At 47.0% G+C, this 17,240-nt stretch overlaps 1 long non-coding RNA gene across 1 annotated transcript in view; it reads right to left on the bottom strand.

The window, feature by feature from the left end:
• Positions 1–13,024, bottom strand: part of LOC144770279 (uncharacterized) — a 149,925-nt gene extending 136,901 nt beyond the window's left edge. Inside the window, exon 1 of the long non-coding RNA XR_013598854.1 lies at positions 12,923–13,024. This is a non-coding gene — a long non-coding RNA (uncharacterized LOC144770279). The remainder of the gene's footprint in view (positions 1–12,922) is intronic.
• Between the last annotated feature and the right edge of the window lie 4,216 nt (positions 13,025–17,240).

Genomic DNA, 17,240 nt, shown 5'->3' with positions numbered 1-17,240 from the left:
AAAATGAAATTGTCTGAAAATTGATTGTTGCCTATATTTTTTTTAAATAAGTTTCGTGTTTTAAATTACAGTTTCAGACAACGGAATCACAGGGCTGCCATGTTAGTAAGAACAGCTAGAGCTCTCAACAATCTCTTCAAAACTTTCTGTCAAATTGGAAGGAAGGAAAACTTAGACTGGAATAAGGCTGCCCCTCATTCTGGTTCACCTTGTGGACTCTACCATTCAATTAGGATTGGGAGGGTATTAAAAAGACAAAGAGCGTTTTCTATTCAACTATCCCTTTGCACCGTTCAGACAAATGTTGTCACGCCTTTGTGGCTATGAAGATTTTAACCCAGAAACATCACTCCTTGATTCAGAATTTTTGATTAAAAAATGATGTAAAATTAGCACTCTATTCAAACTAGCCTACCTCTCAATCAAAAACGAACATACATCATCCCCATAGCTGCCAAGGTTTCAGATTGCTATGTGTGACATTTTCATATTTTAAGTGTAATTATGAGCGACATTCCAACACCTATGAGTGGCACTTTCTCACCAGCAAAATGAATCAATGAAAACGAGGGAAACATATAAACTGCAGCACCGGCACAGGTAAGCGTGGTGCGGCGGGGCAGGTTGCTGCAGGGTGGAAGTTGACAGACGACAAAATAGGTATTGTTTATTTATTAAATTATACCGATTCCATCATCTGTTGACTTCTCTCCCACCCTGTCCTGCCCCCACCCCACCGCGTTTACCTGTGCCAGCCGCCAATGCATAAAAATATGAGAAATTACACCATTTGAGCAAGAAGAAACTCTAAGAAGATCTTAAAACTGCAGAGCATCAAAGTGACAGTGTGTACTCCATGGCCTCTCTGTCCTACGTGAGACCCAGGCTCAAACAGGGTGTGAGGCCCCAACAACATTCTCTTATGAGCTTCCTAGTAGTGTCACAGGGCAGGCAGGTAGAAAAACAATTACATTGATTCCTGCCTTAGCCAGCCTTTGCCCACTGGGGCCCTGGATCCTCTTAGTCACACACCAACTTCAAAACCTTACCTGCAAACTCACTAAATCTGTCCAGGGTAAACTGCCATTCAGCAAGAAGCTCTTGACCCTCAATCTGTGCAGAAGTACTTGTTTGCTGCTGAGAAGTGCTAGTACACGCATTAAATGCATTGTAACAGTGATGAGATGTGCTGGTGCTATTTCTTCCAAATAAAAGAAGTGTAGGTACTCATTACCAGCTATGCCTGCCTATTCAAAGTAGTGCTCTCAATGAAATCCAGACCTGTGGGAGAGTTAAAGAGGTGAACCAATTATTTTTAGTGGGCCTGTACACTGTGTAGGAGAGTAGGATCTGCTTCCTATGGTTACCCCCACTTTTTGCTGTGTTTCACTGTTTTTTCGACTTTAGTCTGGCAGTGGCCCTGCTACTCAGGACCACAGCCTAGCTGTTCTCTCTCTAAATTGATTGCATGTAGTTTAGGTACATACCAGATTGGTTACTGGGTCACCCTTATGAGTCCCTAGTATATGGTACCAAGGGCATAGGTACCCCAGAGGCCTACCAGGGGCTGAAGCATGTATTATGCCACCCCTGGGAAGCCTTCTAAAATGACACCACAGGTCTGCACTTGCAGCCTGGGTAAGGTGTTTTAAGCACCCCTTACTGGGATATAGTATACCTACAGCCACCATTTAAAACAGACACATATTAACCTATAAGTCACTCCTATGGCAGGCCTTGACAATCCTAAAGGCAGAGTGCTTGGTTTTGTGTGAGTGGGTGCCGTTGCATGAGCTGAGCCCCTCTGCAGCTTTCGGAATCCCTTCCTTATAGCTGTTCTGTGATATGGCCATACCATATACTCTTAAGTGCATTATAATCCTCGTGGTTAATGCTAACTTTGGTTTGGCTTTATCAAAACATGTTTGGTGTCAAACACTTTGGAATACTGCCCCCCGCCAGTTCTGGCGGCAGCAGTAGCATTCCACCCTTCTAGAGGGAGAAGACATGTACACACTTACTTACCCGGTAAATGTTTAAAAGGGCCTCATCATCACAAAATGGATGCTGCTGCTACAGACACGAGTCTGACCTCCTGAGGCTGGACAAAACTCCAGCAGGGGAGGCCTCGACAAGAGGTTTCCTGTCCAGGGAGGTGCCAGCACCTCCCCAGACAGGATTTAGTGTATTGGGGCAGGGTGGGTTGCATTCAGTGAATGCCTTTCAGACTCTCCCTGGGGCACACAAGGTGCTCCATGCATTTCCCAGTTCAAACCGGTTGCTGAGGCACTCAGCCCCAGCTCTGGCGCGAAACTGGACAAAGGGGAAGGGGTGTAACAACCCCCTACACAGATCCTCCGATAGGTGGGACCCTAGAGTTAGTCGAACCCCTAAAACTTAGTATAAGTATGGGAACCCAGTCACTAGGACTTTAGATTACCCTGGACAAAACTCTGAAGACGAAATCTTGGACCTTCGACATTCCATATCGACGCGAAGATGGAAGAAATCTCCTTGGGGTCAATGAGTGAGCTCCCTGTTCAAACAGGCACCAAAGAAACATCTTGCCAGTCTGCATTTTTGTGGCTCCCGCCGGATCCCAAAGAATCTGCGACACAGGACATGGACTTCCAGACATCTCCGAGGTTGACACGAGTCCTCAGCGAAGCTAAGAACTGTGCTATCACGAGAAACGTGGGACCGGATCTCCTGGACATCCTGCAAGTTTGAAAGTGCACCTACTTCTCAAAGATTCCGAAGTTGTGCATTGGGCTATTTGTTGCCCTCATCCCGAGCATCTTATGCACCAAAGCTGAGAGACCTACACTCCACGAATGTTCCGTGGGCCCGCTTTCTTCACCGCAACTTGAGGCTCCTTCACAATCTCTAGTCCGTTGGCTAGTGGGTCACCATGAAGACCAATCCTTTGTTTCTTAGGTTTTCCTGGTTGCTCTAGACGTGCCTTGACTCCCCTCCAAAGGGTGAGTCCTTCAGACCTTGCTGGCCTGCACCAAAGCCAATCTTGTCCTCCTGGACCTCATGGCTGAAGAGTCAAGCTTCATCTACTTCACCTTAAAGCACCCAACATCGGCTGGCATCTTTTTGTCGCCATCCTGGTCACTGGCTAGTGAACAAGACTCTGTCCCCTCTGCTTTCAGGTTCTTCTGATCTCCGATCCACCCTTGGATCCATTCGGACACTTTTACTCTGGTCGCCTGCAGCACTTCTTCGCAGCTCTCCATTGGAATTGATGACAAAACCCGACACGAAAAGACACCTATGCACCCGGATTCCGTGGATGAGGTAAAACGAGTACTTTAGTGCTCTCGTGGGTCTTGACTCTGGAAGTGTCTAGTTCTAAAGAGGTTTCATCGCGGTCCACTCCTAAGTGTCCTTAATCTTTAAAACTGTAACTTAAATTTCCTCCATACAAGTCAATGGTGATTCGCGGCTGTGTCTAGACACTGCACGCGTCCCCCGTGGGTCTCCTGCGTCCCTACCTTGGGTGGTTCCTTGTTGCCCCTGTGGTTCTACAGGCCCTAGGCCTACCTTCTATCTCTCACATGGTTGTTATACCACTATTTTAGTATATGGTTTGTGAGGCCCCTAGGGCAAAATGTGTACTGTGCTATTTACTGTGTGCTATTTAAGTTCTTGTATTGTACTTTGGCCTCTAGCCTCATAAAGAGACTAGAGGGGTGTGTTTTAGAATAAATACACATTATATATATATATATATATATATATATATATATATATATATATATATATATATACACACACACACATATACACCTTGTGTGGTGTACTTTCATTTGATTATTCAAGAGATTATAGACTGGTAAAACAAGCTGCTTTACATTCCTTCAATACTTAGCCTGCCATCGCACACTACACACACGACTCCACGACACAGGGATCCGAGACAAGGCCCTGGACTGGACCTCCTCCTTCCTCTCCGGCAGAACCCAGAGAGTCCGCCTCCCCCCCTTCCAATCCAAAGCCTCCGAGATCATCTGCGGCGTCCCACAGGGATCCTCCCTCAGCCCGACGCTGTTCAACGTCTACATGGTGCCTCTTGCACGCATCGCCCGACATCACAACCTCAAGATAATCTCCTACGCCTATGACACACAACTGATCCTCTCCCTCACCAAGGACCCCCTCACTACCAAATCCAACCTACACCAGGGAATGAAGGCCGTCGCCGACTGGATGGAGGATAGCCACCTTAAACTGAACACAGAAAAGACGGAGATCCTCATCCTCTGGCCCAACCCCTCAGCGTGGGACGATTCCTAGTGGCCCACATCACTGGGGACCCCCCCTCCGCACCCACCAACCATGCACGCAACCTGGGAGTCGCCCTCGACTCGAAACTCACCATGACCAAACAAGTCAACGCTGTCTCCTCCTCCTACTTCAACACCCTCCGGATGCTCCGCAAAATCTACAGAAGGATCCTGACCGACACAAGTAAAGCAGTCACCCAGGCCCTAGTCAGCAGCAGACTCAACTACGGAAACGCCCTCTACGCTGGAGCCCCGACCAAGCTCATCAACAGACTGCAAAGAATCCAGAATGCCTCTGCACGCCTGATCCTCGACGTCCCGCGCCACGACCACACCACCCCCAGGAACCTGCACAGGCTCCCTGTCGACAGAAGAATCTCCTTCAAGCTCCTGATCCACGCACACAAGGCACTCCACAAGGCCAGCCCAGCCTATCTCAACAGTCGACTCTCCTTCTACGTACCCAACAGGAACCTCCGCTCCCCAGACCTCTCCATGGCTACCATCCCACGCATCCGCAGAACCACAGCCGGAGGCAAATCCTTCTCCCACTGCGCCGCCAAGACCTGTAACACCCTCCACCTCATCCTACGACAAGCCGAAGACCTTCTAACCTTCAGGAGACAACTCAAGACCTGGTTGTTCGACCAATAGCAACAGCACCCCCTTCCTCCCCACCCCTCAGCGCCTTGAAACCCTTGCGGGTATGAAGTGGGCTTTACAAATTATATGATTGATTGATTGATTTATTGAAGGCTGTTCTCAACAGTTAACACTAGGATAGCTTTCTATAAGGTTGTCTTTAACCTACCATCAATAAGGGTCGTTTGGACTGGTGCAAGGTGCCCACTAGAATAGTGGACATCATATGCCAGGCCAACTTCTCACACACTGCTTTCCAGCCGCTGTCCGTGCAGGTAACAATGATGGGGTGGTGGGTCCGGGTAAGGGGGGATTTCGAGGGATGATGCTGAGGGAAAATGAAATAAATAATTAATGTTACCTCTGCATCGTTCCTTGAAGCCAATCTTAATGAGGAACTGTGAGAAATTGCCATCTTTCTTGCATTGGTATGCCCCCACTTTTTGCTGAACTGCTGATGTGCTTTGACTGAGTGTGCCCTGGGTTCCTGCCAAACAGGGCCTGTGTTCCTTCCCTAAAACTGTGTTGAAGCAAAAACCCAATTGGCATCTCTGGCCACCTGTCAGCCCCTAGTAAAAGGTACCCTAGCTACCCAGGGCATGTTGACCGGAGAAGACCCCTAAGGGCTGCCACACTTATTGTGCCACCCTTAGGGGCCCTGTACCCCGACACCCACACACTGCCTTTGGAGGCTGAGTGTCTAAGTACAGAACTAAACAAAGAGTCGACATGGCACACATCCCTGTGTACCATGCCCACAAAACCCACTGCCCTGGCATACATAAGCCACCCCTCTAGCTGGGTGCCCTATGCCAGTGGTGTGGACACAGGTGCATGAGCCCTATGCCCCTACAGTACCCAGGGCCATTCCAGGGCACTGCAAGTGCAGTGATGCTATTAGGAGTTTATGGTGCTGGGAGGTTGTCATTACAAACTCCACAGCACCATAATGGCTACACTGAAGACTGACAAGTTTGATATCAAACTTTTCAGCACATTAAACCCACACTGATGCTGGTGTGGGATTTAATGAAAAATGCACTACAGAGGGCATCTTAGAGATGCCCCCTGAAACCTAACCTGCAATCCACATCTTGTCTGAGTGGCTGTCTAGGCTGCCCCACAGCAGACATGTTGCTGGACCCCTGGGTGGAGAGCCCTTGCTCTCCTGGGCCTGCAACAGTGCCCATCCTGGGACGAGGTGCCAAGCCTCCTCCCCCAGGATGGGCAGGGGAAGCTTCAAAAACATTCCGTCCTTGTGAGCTTCTCCAGACCATTTGCTGTACTCAGCAACTGGCCCCCACCGGTACTGACCCCCACTCTGGCGGGAAGACTGGCGGGAAACCCTACGTCAGGAAGGGGGTTGTGCCAACTCCACCCCTCAGTTGGGAGAGGCGAGGTGAAGCATGACCCCGGGCTCCAGCCATCTTGAAGATGTGGAGCCCTGCCCAGTCACAGCTAGGCTCCTGCCCCCCTCCCACAGGAGCGGAGCAGGCTAGGGGGTGTACCCACCCCAGGAAAGGGACCCATTGGTCCCTGCCCTTGCCCTACCTGTAATGCCCCATATTTAGTATTTAGAGGCACCCTGAACCTTCCTTCCTCAGATCCCGATTGCAACAACAAGAAGACCAAGAAACAAGGAGACCTACCGCGCGGCTGCCAACAAAAGGACGACGCCCACGGACTTGGCCCCAGAACCCTACAGGCCTGTTGATCCTTTAACCTGCTCCTGTGAAACTCTGGCGTCTCCTGCGGACAGCAACCTTGACAACCCCGGAGGACCTGCCTGCCTTGAACCTTCCAACAGACTGGGACTCCTATGAGCAGTGGTTCTGCTCCAACAGCAATACCCCTGGTGCCAGCCAGGAACTGCAAATCCAGCCCACTCTGCACCCACCAAGCCCGGCCTGTGCCTGAGTGACCCAAGGCCACGTGGACATCCCCTCGGCGACTGGGACCCGAAGTCCAATGCCCAAAGACCCTCCTCGACGACCCAGACGACGCCTGCAGCTTCAAAACCAGGAACCCCTCCAACCGCGACCAGCCGAGGGCAGCCGCGGTCGGTAGTGGGTGTACCTGCCAGGCGGTGATGTGGGGAGGGGCAGGGTGGGGGTTAGTAATCTATGGATTACGGAGCTTTACAGGTAAGTAAACATATAAATAAATAAAATGAATTTCGTTGCAGCCACTGCATCGCATTTGGGTTGCAGTGCATGCAACAAAATGTGTTTTATTTATTTATATGTATACTTACTTACCTGTAAAGCTCCGTAATCCACAGATTACTACCCCCCACCCTGCCCCTCCCCCTCCCCACGTCACCGCCCTGCAGGTACTCCCACTACCGACCCCGGCTGGCCGAGGGTAAAAATTCCCGACACCAAAAGACACCCCTGCACCAGGTGCCCCATTGCCCCCTGTGCCCTCCTTTGGGGTACCTACCTCTTCTTCAAGATCCCAACTTACCTCTCGAAGTGATGGTCGCACCCGAAGAATCTCCGTCCCTGAGCCTGCAGCCTTTGTTCACTTTTTAACTTTCCCATTGGATAACATTGAGCGCCCGGCGGCTCAAAAGCACCCTGCACCTAGCCACCCAAGTGCCACTGGAAGTGCAACTACTACCCTACTCTACTTCCCCACTTGCCCGGAGTACGTGACCAGGAGCTCAGCTCCCACAGCTGCGTGGCCGGTCTGCTTGCAGCCACCAACCAAAGGCTCCCTACCATCCATTGGATTCCATTGGGCCTACTCTCTCTGCACCCGGCTGCCCCTGCGCCGCTTGGGGTGTAACAACTGTACCTTTCCGACCCTGGAATACCCTTGAGTCTGTGCCCGGAACCTTAACTCCACCAGTCGAGTACTCACCTGAAAGCCGATAACTCACTTTCTTTTAATAGGCTAACATTGACTGGTTTTCACTGAAATTTCTTCTAAGTGTGGAGTTTTGAAACTTTAAAATATTCCTCTAAAATCAGCCGAATAGCAAATTCTGAAATAATCACCTGTGATCAGGAGAGAAGCCAGTACTGTAACTTTTAGCCTAGTGTTAAACCGCAAAAGTAATCCTAACTGTACTTACTAGTAACTTGAATTTTCTTCCATAGGAAACCATTGACTGTTTTTCTCTGAAATTTCTTCTGTGTCGATTTTTGCAAACTAGAAAAACTCTTTAAAAATCATACCAAATACTAAAAGATAATTACTTACCTGTCTTAGGTAGAGGTCCCAGTGCTGAACCTAGGAGTCCAGTACTTGATTACAAAAGCAACGAGAACCTACTTTACCTGTGACTTGAATTTCCTTCCATAGGATAACATTGCTAGTTTTTCACTGTCAATTTGGAAATAAATGTATATTCTTTAAAAATCACAACTGTAGCCAATACGCTTTTACTTACCCGTTTACAGCTTAGGTCCCGGGACTGAATCCTGTGGTTAGAAAAGTAATCCTTAAAGTAATCAACGGCATTTATGTAGAAAAACCTGTTGAGCTCAATGTTAAATTGTGTTTAGAATTGTGTTGCCTATTGAAACCACTGTAGCTATTGTACTTACAAAGTCTATTTCCTTTCTGCAAAGTAACTACCTAAAGTCACCCAAATTGAGAAAAGTATATTCTGATACCTGTTGGTTCTAAAATAAAACAACTATATCTTTTGATATAAAAACAATTGGCCTAGAGTTCAGTTCTGGTTTGTGAAACCTTTTGCTGACTGAGTGTGTACAACAAATGCTTTACACTGTCCTCTGATACTGCCTTACTGCTCAACCAAGCTACCACTTTAGAGAGTAAGGTCATATCTGACTTTAACCTCTGTTATACCTTTGGAGATTGGGACTCTTATACACACTGTACCTTACTTTGGGCCAGTATATATCGAGCCACTTTTTTACAGGAACAGAATGCTTTGTGGTCTGTTTAGGCTGCCATAGGTCCTACTACAAGGAAGAATATGCCATCCCCGTAAACTGTCATAGTCTCCAACCCGATCACATGGAGAAATGCTGCAGAGAAGACATAACTGACAGAACAGATCCCTTCAGAATTCTTCAGACGTTCATTGACTTAGGATACCGAACCACAGGTACCCCCAGTATCTACTCCGATCCTACTCCATCCATTCCTTACTATTCTTCCAAAGCTTGCTCCCCGCTTCCCATTCTAGACCAGGCCTAATGCTGCAACTTCCTTCCAAAAAGGTTAATATTTCCCAAAACCAGTGTGCTGAGAATTCATAATGCTGAACAGTAGTCTCCGCCCTCTCACTCAATCCTCTTAGTTAACATGCTTATACCATCACCAGCGCAGAGCACTCACATTTCCCAGGTCCACGTAAGAGGCGGGCCCGTGGTCCTGGTTGACGTGGAAGGCCCATCTGAACTGCCAATGACAAGCTTCAGTCTGAGGATTAGCCAGGGGCCGCAAACAAGCCCGAGCAAGAAGGAGGAGAGAGGTACGCTGAGGAAGAGGGGAGAGAAGGAGGGGGGGAAGGGAAAAAAGGAGATAAAAGAATGAGAGAAGGGAATGAAAGGGTTGGGCGGGTGACGAACGTGGATGGAGGTGTGGAGATTTAGAGAAAGGCGTGAAAGAAGAAAGGAAACCATAAAGGATGGGGACAATGAGGGTGATAGAGGCAAAGATAAAGTAACACTGTCACTTATACTACCCCTATTGAAAGATAATGGCAAACGTTCTGTCTCTTGTCTTGTCACGTCCTGTGGTATCAGACTGTATCACACAGCCTGCCTGGGCTCCGGCCAGGCTGTCATGTCTCAATAGTAGCCATTGGGTACTACTGCAATGAGATGTCAGGCCTGAGAGCCATACCACGGGAATCAAGACTTGATGCATTGCATATGCATGACAATGCATTTCAGTGCAGTGATGCGGAGCACCACACTGAAATGCGTTAGTCTAATGTCTGATGCGGGGTACTTGGCAGGACTGCATCCCGTACAGTAGTGCAACCTATACTAGAAATGTAGGCTTCTTGCTCCTGTCTCTTTTGAAAATATATTACCTAATTGGAGCACACCCCCATATGTCCCAGATGTTCAATTACAGAGTCTGTAGAGAAGGGCATGGCCTCTCGTCCTCAGGGGCTTGTAGTAGGCGTACCTCAGATATTGTTTATGACTTTAGATGGGCTGCTTAACCTGACCGTTTAGATTATGATGGTTGCTGCATGATATTTCTTATGAGCACACCGAAGATCCAATTTCTCCTCAGGGTTCCTTGGCGGGCTTGATTTGTCCTCGCCAATTCTTGCCTGATCTTGTTCAAACCAATTTGTCTCTGGCCACCACAGCCCATTCCTCTCCTGTTCTAATGCATCTCAAACCATAGTCTAGAGAAGAGTGCACACAGTTCAACACATTTCTGTTTGTGCACAGGCTATTCTGGCTTTCCTATCAATGAGGTTAAACCTTTTCCCGATTGGTTAACTTCTATAACCAGGATACAAAATGAGGGGTAGGAGGATCCAAGAGAAAATTTAAAGACCAGCACAGATACTTTCCCTAGAATACTCAGAAACAAACTAAATTATCTGTGGGTCTAATGTGCTACTCAGCGCCCTAAGGTGTCTCTAACACAAGTAGATAGTACCTACTCTCACACAGGGAAGTCCTAATTAGGGGACGGGATCCCATCACCAATCAAAGTGACATGCTTCATCATCTTGGATCTCCTCCCGGCTGTAACACCTATTACAGCCAAGGGCTACAACTCCCTCACTGTGAGGGAGGAGCTCAGGGATGTTTTCAATGTTTGCTAGGACATACTAAAATCCACCAGATTATAGGCTAAAGTTTCTTACTAAGTGATCAACGCAGTACTAGAATGAAAAAGAATAATAATGTGGTGAAAGTGTGATAAAACTAACTACCAGGAGAAAAATGTTTTAATACATATCTTTTGGTGTCAGGATTAAAAACAGAGCTAAGGCACTTTTTTTAAAAACAGATTTTATCTGTCAAGTTGCATATATATTGCAGAGCTCTGCATCCCAGAGACATCTGCCCAGTCAACCCACACAGATATGATGACTTTGACCAATGTTGCCCGAAAAAATATATGCAGTAAATAAATTGAAAACCCCAACCCCCCACCCCTACCCATGATCGCAAAAGGTCTGCTCAGCCCTGCCCCCCACATACATGCATAACCAGGCTAATGAAACTCTCTGAGTCCCCCTGCCGTTGCACCCCCACCTCCCACGGCATATCCATACCCTATCACAGTGAATGAGTTTCCTCTGCCGGTGGCAGTTCTATCATCAAACCTCGATAGTCCGCCCAACATCTACAGATTTTGTAATGCTTGCATGGGCATCCCCTAGCAACAAAAATAGGCTGTTCCAGCCCCATACAGAAGTCCAGCCCATTCTTCCATGCGGCCAAAGACGGAGCCCTTGGCGCCATCCCTGCCCTGGCAATGTCCCTCTTCGCCAGTGGGAAACCCAACAGCATGATCCTCCCGTAGCAAAAACACTCAGGGGAGGCAATCAACCCTGCCCTCCACAAGCGGACCCGTGTTTAGTAGACCCCCTCCTCCCCCCCCCCACATCCTCCTCCTCCTAACCCACATCCTCCTCCCAGTCCCCCCGAAGCTTCTGCAGTGTAGAGGAGCAATGTATAACCAGGGATTGATATATACGGTAAATTTTCCGGTCTGGCAAGTCTCCCATGAAAACCTTTGCTTCCAATGGGATAAATTCCGGCAAGGACTCTAATCCCTCTAGGCTGGGGGACAGGGAATGCCACAATTGAAGGTAGTAAAAGAACTTGGACCGTGGCATATGGAACTCGGCCTGAAAATCTTGGAAGGATTTAAGCGTCAGGCCCCTCATGACATACCCTAGAGCTGAGATGCCTATATTGTCCCAACCCCGAAACCCCTGCAAAGCCGCCAATTGAGGTAGTCGTTCATTGTTCCAGAGGGGGGTCTCCCGTGCTAAGGCAGTTTTAAAAAAAAATAACTGCAACTATCCAGTTAGAGGGTCGGTCTACATGTTTCAGCTATCGGGACCTATAGAGTGTCTAGCCTTCCTCAGGACCTAAAAGTATAAGCTACTGCGTAATAAGTGAGAAAAATAACGAGATTTAACTAAAAAAGGAAACAGATACAACCGATCACACCAATTGTCTCAGCTTGAGGAACTTGGTGTAGTGATCAAACCCGTAGTGTACGAGTAAGAAACTTCACCTCACCTGGCCTCTGCTCAGGATGTGAGGCACCAGTGTAGGGGGAAAAAGCATGGTTGACAGAAATCAGACTCATTCACATATTCAAGTCTGTAAAACATAACTAAAAAAAAAAAACTTGCCTTCACTAGCCATTATTGTAATAGGGAGTATACTGAATGCGTCCAAAGATAGCATTAAGACTTCAAAATTCAGATGGATGACACAAAGCTAGACACAAAAAATTGGCCTGGGAGAGTAAGTCGACCCGAAAGGGGACAAACGGCCACCAGACTGTAGGTGTGCAAATGTATCTAGCTGTATTTCGTACTATGTAATGTAAAATTGCACAGAACCTTGCACCGCGCCGCTCAGTGTGTGTTAAAAAATTTAAAAAAAATGTGAAACCTGAAGTGAAACTCATCAAGTATGGTGATACGAGATATTTTACAAAAAACACTGAATTGATTCTAATGGCATAGAAAATAGTGAGTCGCACAGTAGCTTGGTATGATGATTGCCAGTCGTAAGCTGTAACACCTGTCAAGAAAAAAGCGGTCGTACATCAATATGAAACTGACACTCAGCTTGAGTCAGTGAATTTAGATCATAAAAATTGGTTTACAAGTACAATACTAGAATGCACGTTTTCACCACTATGTAGTGTGGAGTTGTCTAGCGTTGTTTTTCTGACTAGAGGATATTTGAAAACAGGCACTAAGCATGTGCGTATCGCTCGAGAACCCAATAGAGTAGTCTGACTCGGGACAGGTGCTATAAAGATACCATATACAAATATCTCACCTCTCTGTCAGAAGCCTACCTTCACCGAGCCATAGTTGAAGGTAACGCCGATCAAGGAGGCAGTTGTATTTATGCAAGAGTTGTTAGCCCTCGCGGTCCCTGTGACCTAATTAGCATGGCGCTCATTGATGATGCAAGGGAACTACTCCGCGTTCCTAAGAGTTTCTGGGAAATGTAGTTTGTTTAACACATGTAAAAATCGCAACAGAGGCATAACTACTAAAGGAAGCGAGAATCATGGGAGTTGTACTTTAGTGTACCAAGTAAACCACAAATTCGCGGCTTTAGTCAGCTAGTTTAGTACCAGCAATAACAAGTATTTTGTTGTGTTATAAAAATTAACTTGAAGTCTGACAACAATATATTGACCAGGGCAAAGCGTAGCACAGACAACCAGGCATTCGAAATAAAAATATGAAATAGCGTGTACAAGAATATTCAGGAGGCATATTTTGTTCAAGTCAGGGAATGTCAAGTATATTTCTGGCGCTAACAACAAGCATATGGGCAAAAGCAAAGACCTCCTGAATCATCACAGATATATATTTTAAGAGATATGTATGAAAAATCAATTGTCAGTCAGGATGCTGATGGCGCTCATGTCAGGCATTCTAGAGCACAAGTCCTGTTGAGGCCACAGAGGGTCCAGGGTGGTGGTAAATCGAAAAAGTGACCTAAAGTAGGGTCCAAGGTATCTCAACAACCAGCGAGCTCCTGAGGTAAGGGATAGCCATCGGCATTAATCCCTGTTATACCCAGTCTATCGTGCAAAACAAATGGTCCAAGCAATTGAGAGAGCACAAGTTTGAAAAATGTATAAGTGCACCATATTTACAAGCACGTAGCTAGTTAACATGTACTTTGCACCAGAGTGTTTATATTTAGAAGTGAAATACACAGAGTGTCTTATATTCAGTGGTGAAATGCATAGAATGTTTAAGTAGAGTAACAATAATCATAACTGTGTGAGACTAATGTAGAAATGTTTGGGATGAATATGAAAACCTCATGTTCTCATGTTAAAGGAATCATGTTAGAGTTGAATAGAGCTTTACAAAACCAGTATAATGTGTAGGCCTCATGGCAATTCACAGAAAATCTAAACGTGCTGCTAAAATAATGTGAGATGGGGTTAATGTGGTTCTTCCAAAAATGTACTATCGAATTTAGTTTTGAAATATATGCTTTATAGATGTGTACTTTAAGAAATGTATGTTGGTTGAGAATGTAAATTGTTTTCAGAGTGCAGGGACCCGCTTCATGTAAATCAAGTAGGCCTGAACTGATAGTGATGTCTCTTTGATGTGCCATGTGCTCGTTAGAGGAGAAGTCGAGAGGTGCCAAGTACAGAGCTTCGATTATATTTTACGACCTATAGATATGGCGGAGTCTGGAATTTGAGGCCCACTGCAGGACGGACTGTATGCAGGTGCGAGGGTCTTAATCAGCTAGAATGAAAGGGGCTTTGTTCAGTGGCGCTTGGCGCAGGCCTGTAGGAGTTTCCAGGAATTTCAGGGGGTATCAGCGCACTGGAGAAGAAGCCTGGGAACCAAGGTCAACTATAACGAGGGTCTTGAAGAGTACCATCATGGAGTTTACCGCGCAAAGATGTACCACGTGAGGGGCGTCCCAAGGGGCGTTTCTATTGGAAATGTGATTTGGTATTAGGGAAAGCGACCCGGGAGGAGAGTAGAGCAGATGATTTTGGGAGCCTAAGGAAGCGGATGGGTAGGCAGATAGGCTGATCAGGAGAGACCCATCATCAGAGAAGAAACAAAGAGAAGTGCGTGATCTTCTTAGGAAGTCACCACGGCTGACACCTAGAGGGGTAAAGATCTTGTTAAGTAGGGATGTCCCTTAGGATAGTGTAGGGACAGACTAACCTTAATTTTCTTTTCTGTAATGACTTTGAGGTTGCAACTTGTATCCATTTTGGCAACCCTTATGGTTTTCGAGCTTGTACTTATTATTTTGTTTTTCAGACTCAGACTATTCAAAAAGTTCATGTTCATAGTGATACCGATTTATCTTCTGAATCTCATTTTGAGAAGTTTGTATCTTCAGTTATCTTTGACTTTATATTAAATCTTTGAAACTAAAATTTGGTCAGTGGTCATTTAGAGTGGTGTAAGTTCATACATTGATTGACTTATTGTTAGATTACCTTTTACTCAACGACAGGTACCAACGATTCAGTCGACTTGGTTTGGGATCTGGTAAGGTAACTAGTAACCAGAAATCCCGCGTTAACAGTTGGTAGCAGAGTGAGGATGGTTATCTTCTTGAGGAAGGTAATCTAGAGAGGTTAGTTTACCCCAAGGCCCCGAGACGTCGAGAAACGAGCAGCGGAAGAATCGTGTGCCGAAAGGTGCAGACGGTGTGAGAAAAGCAGCAGTATCGGAGGAGAGTGAGTATAAAAAGGGTCATGCGTGAACAGATTGCGGTGTTTTGTGTTGTATTTGTATTGTAATGTCTTGCGGAGTTGAATGCCTGTAGTGTGAATGAGAGAAGGTTGTGAGCGCGCGCAACCTGGTAAGCTGGTTACCTGGTAAACGGGTGAACTGGTGAAATCTTAAGTTCAGGCCAGAGCTTAAGTGGTTTTGGGTGTATCGAACATCCAGGGTAGTTGTCGACCATAGTACGGAGGTCACGAGGTACCATTGACCGCCGTGGATCCAAGATAGGGGGAGAGTAAGAGTGAGTGTATGAGTAACGGACGCTGGTCGAAAGTTACTGCGTGTGAGTAACCTATCGGAGAAGGCGATTGTCTGGAAGTAAACGGAAAGACATTTCGCCAAGTTAAGGTGACAACTACAGAGAAAGACTGTGGGCGTACAGTCAAGAAAGGTGATCGCTTGGACGGAAGTAATCATTTTTCAGAGTATGAATGGGACGCGTGCATGACCGAGGAGACGAGCTGAGAAAGGAGGGGAACTGCTGCGAAGGGGGACGGGTGACGTCGGCTAGAGCCGCGCTGTGATTGAGCAGTTGGTGTGACGTTAGCTAGAGCCGCGCTCTGGTTGGGCGGCTAGAGTGACGTCGGAGGAAAGTCGCGTACGGATAGGCCAGTTAGTGAGAACGGGGCTGAGATTGGTGGAATATCATCAGGAAGTAAACGAACGCGGAGAAAGAGCGAAATCATGAAGTGTTTTAAGTGTTTGAAAGGGATTTTTAAACGTAAACGAAGTGAACATTATTACGGGGAAGAGGCTCCGCCGGAGGGTACACCAGCTCATTATATGGCAACGAATGTGGGGCTGCATACGATATTATGGATTGGGGCTTGGAATAAGCTTACGGAAGGGAATGAGGAAATGCAGTTCCCGAAGTACGGGACGTTTAAGTTAGAGGTGTTACATCGGCTAAAAGCAACTATGTCCTCATTGAAACCCTCACCTAGACCTACACAGTTTGAGGCCCTTAATGCATGGATTAGGGCGGCACACGACAGAAATTTGAACAGGCGTCAACAAAGACTGACGCGATCGGTAAGAGCAGTGCGAGATTCTAAATGGGATGAGGAAGCAAAGCGGTGGAGGGTACAGGTTATTGAGGTGGAAAAAATGTATCCGATGAGGGAGGTGGCAGGAGGAGGAAACCTCATGGAGGAAGACGAGGAAAGCGAGTCGGAGGACAATCTGATAAACAGATTGTTAATGGATAGACCACCTCCGAGAGTGGGGGTGATAGAAGATAGAGGGCTCGCAAGGGAAGATGGGAATGCCATTGAGGGGTATACACCACTCCCTATATCGGAATGGACACCTACCAAAGGTGGGGAGACACCTCAACCCAGCACAGTACAGAGTGTAGTGGGAAGGTTTGTGGTGCAGAAAACGCCAGCCACCGAAAGGGTTGAGCCCTTTGGATTGCCAGATGCTCTTCAAGTGCCTGTTACCATAGGTCCTATAGTATCGATCTATAACCCAGAGAGAGATAGAGAGGAAGAACAGAGGCAATTGGATAGAGAAAGGATCGAGATGGAAAGGAGGAATAACGTGACAAATGCATGGAAGCAATTGCCAGGTTCGGTAACATGGAACACCCCATTAGATACATCTGTAGGTCCCAACACAAGACAGGGAGGTCTGAGAGGACCGATGGACCTACGGGGACCGCGGCCAAAGTCCTATACAGAATTAAGAGCTGATTTGAGGGAATGGGATGGGTCCGCAGTAACCCCGAGTAACAGGTCAAGAACAGAACCAGAATGGGAAAGCAGAGGTAACGGGACTGTATCTCATTGTGGGGCCAGCGAAAGCAGTCAGGGGCGGGAAGGCCAAAGTCAGGAGAATAGAGGAGTTACACGTCCTACGGA

This window comes from Lissotriton helveticus, chromosome 1_1 (assembly GCF_964261635.1).
Source record: "Lissotriton helveticus chromosome 1_1, aLisHel1.1, whole genome shotgun sequence".
NCBI lineage: Eukaryota > Metazoa > Chordata > Amphibia > Caudata > Salamandridae > Lissotriton > Lissotriton helveticus.
Note: the sequence above shows the minus strand (reverse complement) of the source record. Positions and strands in the feature narration are given on the sequence as shown.